Source organism: Adiantum capillus-veneris, chromosome 28, assembly GCF_014529385.1.
Source record: "Adiantum capillus-veneris isolate H3 chromosome 28, ASM1452938v2, whole genome shotgun sequence".
Taxonomy (NCBI): domain Eukaryota; kingdom Viridiplantae; phylum Streptophyta; class Polypodiopsida; order Polypodiales; family Pteridaceae; genus Adiantum; species Adiantum capillus-veneris.
In genome coordinates, this window is record NC_140958.1 from 94290084 (window position 1) to 94294837 (window position 4754).

The 4754-nt window shown below is 40.1% G+C and overlaps 1 long non-coding RNA gene across 1 annotated transcript; it reads left to right on the forward strand.

The window, feature by feature from the left end:
• Nucleotides 1-1044: 1044 nt before the first annotated feature.
• On the forward strand, nt 1045-3125 carry LOC147420908 (uncharacterized). Its single transcript, XR_015187006.1, has 2 exons — nt 1045-1438; nt 2894-3125. It is a non-coding gene; the product is annotated as an uncharacterized LOC147420908 (long non-coding RNA).
• The last annotated feature ends 1629 nt before the right edge of the window (nt 3126-4754 follow it).

The following is a 4754-nucleotide window of genomic DNA, read 5'->3' on the forward strand; positions in this document are numbered from 1 at the left end:
TGAAAGAAAATGTCGTGCTTGGCACTACCTTGGTTAGAAGGGTGTCTCTCATATGCATTCACATAGCACCGCCGGAGGCGGCGCCGTTGTACTAGTGTATTATACAAAAAGTCTTGAAGGATTCATGAATCGGTCCTTTCTTACCACATTGGCTCTACGCGACACACATTAATTAGTTTCCTTTGAAGATTCTCCAACCGCTTAACTTTTAAAACAGGCAAGTGAGTACGAGCTGATGCACACGGTGCTCTCCTCCATGCTCGCCTTCCTGCACGTCCCATCCACCTCTATTGCTCGTCCTCACCCCGGTGCCCATGCTCCGGACTGCCCTTGCCCACCACTGATCTCACTAATCTCCGGACTGCGCCTGCCCGCCACTGATCTCACTGCTGCTCGTCCTCACCCCGGTGCTCATGCTGCGCACTCTCCCTGCCCGCCTCAGTCCCATTCTCCACCGAGTCTGCTGTTCATGTCTACCTGCTGTTCCACCGGCCTCTCTCTCTGCCCTGGAGAGCAGTACTCGCACAATCACCCCCTGACACTGCACTCATCGCCATGGCAGACTGTGTGTCTCTGTGCGCGTCTGTGGGTGTGTGTGTGTGTGTGTGTGTGTGTGTGTGTGTGTGTGTGTGTGAGAGAGAGAGAGAGAGAGAGAGAGAGCCCTTCACTCCACGCGATCGGCCAGACAACAAAAAAAAATCATGCTCCGCCGCTCTTGCTCCTACCGCCACCTGCTGCTCCTCGCGTGCGCCATAGGAACGTGACTGCACTCCTCTCTTATCCTCTCTCCTCCAAGTGGCACATTGCCCTTTTTTTCCCTTCCTAAACATGAGAGCATCCCCTCAAATTCCCCTCAATTCAGCTGCTTAGCAAAATTGAGCAGACATATTCGGTCCTTTCTTACCACACAAGATAAGGATAACTATACTCTTTTGTCTTTTATTAGGTCCTTTGCTTTTCTGGCAGATAAGCATGACGACCTTGGTCTCTATTAATATGTGTGTGATACACCACAAGAATTCATCTTCTCATGCAAAACCCTCTCCTTGCATCAAGCACACATGGCTCTCTCTCTCTCTCTCTCTCTCTCTCTCTCTCTCTCTCACACACACACACACACACACACACACACACACACGCACACGCACCCTCGTGCCCCCTTTCTACCAAGATCGTTAGGTAATTGTCATAGAGGCCTACATGGCGTCCTAATGATCGCTTATAGTCAACAGCTTATGGATGGGTATTGGATGCAACATCATACACAAGATCATGCACAAAGCTGAACATGATTGCAAAGAGAATGCGATGGGCACTAATCTATTAGTCATCCTTACATAATTCAAATAGATGGATTAGCTTCCCCGACACAATCATGATACTCAAGTGTGTTTTTTTCCATATGTTTATGATGCAGCATTTCGAAATTGATGTGAAGGCATGTATCTTTTACCTTGTGCATCGTTATTTAAAATTGCTTGTCTCTGTTGTCACACAAGCTTCTATTTTTTTAATTTTTTAATCTCTCACACTCTTGGTGAGGATGATACTTCATCAAATCTCCTTTTGTGGACTTTTTAACTTGAAACACAATTATTTTGTTTGGTTGCTTATACTATATTGCTTTAAGCCTGTGCTTCCAAACGTGAAAATCTTTTCCCACTCGTGTAAGATCCTTGCTTCAGGGATATTGTACTAATTAAATATTGGATTCTTAAACCTTAAGAATAAGATTTAGGTGCATGATGATGGCTATCAATAGTTTTGCTTTAAATATTCACAAATGTTGGTATATTTAGAGCTTTTTATATGTCTTCTTTTGGCCCCTTTTCACATCTCTCTCTCTCTCTCTATCTCTCTCTCATGCATGGACGCACCCACATAAAAACACAAGACGACACAACACACACACACACACACACAAAATTGTACATATGCATGTGCACATTCAATTAAGGCTTTACGTTGGACTCCAAAGTTGGCTTTGGGCAGCCTTATAAACGCTACATGTTAACATGAAAATTAATGGTTTCTTTGAAATGTTTCATAAATTTTTCCTTAGTACTAATGTGACAGTATTATTTGAGTTTAAAAACAAATGAGATATCGGTGTGAAGCAATAACAAAATAACTGTTAGTAAGTCAAATTCTGAAACTTTTTAACTGCTTGGGAATGAGTGTATACATATGGACATCTTGGATTAATCTAGAAATTTGGCATTGATATCGTACACATAAGGTTCATCTTTGTATATTTTTTGACTCTAGAAATCGTTCCACCTATAAATTAACAAATGGTGCCTATGGGCATCGCATCCTGAAGGGTATGTTTTCAAGCTCTACATATAACTTATACTGTCTACATAGATATTTTTGGAAACCTACTCGAGGTTGCCACAAAATGTTGTATAACTTTTGTTGTACTAATTCTGTAAAATAAGGTCCTTTGATCAAAGATTACATGGTCTGATCAAAGATTACATGGTCTACTCCATCTTAGATTTAGTGCATATTGATTGGCATAGACTTACCATTTTGTTCAGAATTTTTGCCTAATTACTTAAAGTTTCCAATTACGTCCAAAAAAACGCTTTAATCCTCTTGTGAGGGTCTCTAAAGCGATGACAATGATTCCTTTTTTGACAATTTATTCAAAATACAAACAAGATGTTGTCCAAATTTTTTTAAAAATAACGAATAGTGGGCTTTAATTATACAGTCAATGTATGTTTCCTTTGGTATATTATATGGTTGAGAATAAATGATTGTCCTTAGGATAGGGTGTAAGCTAATTCTGCAGGTGTGACATGGATAACAACTGGGCCCAGTTTTGACACCTTTATTATGCAACAAGCATAGCCAGTTCTAACTCAATGCTTTCGTATGGATGCAGGTAACAGCTAGATCCTTCTCCTCGTAGGATTAGTGGAGGTTTGTCTCTAGGGACTGGATATCTTCAAAATGGATCACAACAATAGCAATACTTGGAGAAAGGAAGATCTACATCAAGTTTCTTTCATTCAGCTTGATTCTAAGCTAATGTAAACTATTAAAATATACAATTGCCATGGTGGTATATACATGTAATTTATCTTTCAGTATAATGTCATTTTCCTTGTCTATAAGTCAATTCTGGTCTACTCCATTGTATGGTTCAATAGTTTGTGCAATCAAACTATTGTTAGGTTTTTCATTTCAAACACACACACTCTTCTTCCTAGCTAGCTTTTGATCGACGGGCGAGCACCATACAATGGTAGTAGATCAGTTACATTAATACTAACTTGACCCACCCAATCCAAAGGGATGGGTTGGGGCTCTTACGCTCCTAAATTGGTCAAGCACCTATTGACTTACATGTAATCCATGTCCATCTAAGAACGGAGGTGGAATTGTAATTGGTCCTTGTCTTGCAAGATTGGAGTATATTATAACGAACAACATGACAACATGGTTCAAAAATTAGGGTGATATATTGACCAAAAACATGAGATTCCAGGACGTAGATTACATAATACCATATTTTTCTCTTCGGAGGACCCCTTTATAGTGCAACAGTTTGATATTTGCATATCAAAACCCTTTCAACACATTACAGATGACTGATTTATAAACATTGGATTTGTTTAATTGTAGTTGGTGGGGGATAGTTCCACTTGGTGGACTATCCTCCACCAAGTAGATCTCTCCTCTTGGATGGGGGAGGGCCACACACACGCGCACACGTGTCACACACACACAAGCTTATTGAATGCCACGTAAACCTCTCCTCAAGGATGGGATAAACACACACACACACACACAATCAAATCCTTCAAGTATCCCGCCCTATTTTCTTTGGTAAAAAACAAATTTTTGGTGAGCCTTTCTCCGGTCACATATGCCTTACCATAGGGGACCCATTAAAGAACCTCATATTTTCTCTTTCTGGACCCCTCACCAAATTGCATTTTTTTGTACCTTACGAGCAGCTCAAGTGGGCAATTCTCTTTCCTCTCTCTTGACACACACACACACACACACACACACAAAATTACTTGTATGAAAGTTTAGCTTGGGGCTTTTAGACATACACGTCCTTAACATCCTCTGCTAGCAATATTCGTAATAACCCCCAAACCCTTGATGTCCATCCCATAAAAAAACATGGAGCCTTTAATAGTGAGATTAAATCTCCTATGATGGACCATTAAGTCTACAATCCCAAGAAATATAGAACATTTACATGATCACTTAAAAATTTGCCATATAAAACATCGTATCTGTCGTACATTCTTTTACTCAATCCTTGGTGCATATGAGTTAGCACCCGTATCCATATGACTATAGTACATATTCTTACTCTCAAAATTTAATGTACGATTGTGTAGCCACATTATATCTTTATCTTGAAGTAGAAGATTTTCAAAAAAAATTGTTCCATGTATGAAGTTAGTGGCTCTTAACTAGAGCAAACATACAAAAAGATGTTTGGTGATGGCATGTGTGGCATGGAGTTTTAATATAGCTAAATATGGAATTTATGTATTATACAAAAACTCTTGAACGCTTCATGAACAGGTCCTTTTTTTTATATTGGCAAAACTCACAATTGTGAGCGAATTATATTGATCATCTCAAAAAATTACAAGAACTTGCCATGCTCGTGCCGAGCCATGACACCATCCAGAGACCAAACTTACATCAGCTATCTGGGGAGCCACCCCTAACGACCTGTCCCCATGCCCTTGATACACCAGATTCATTATCATGTT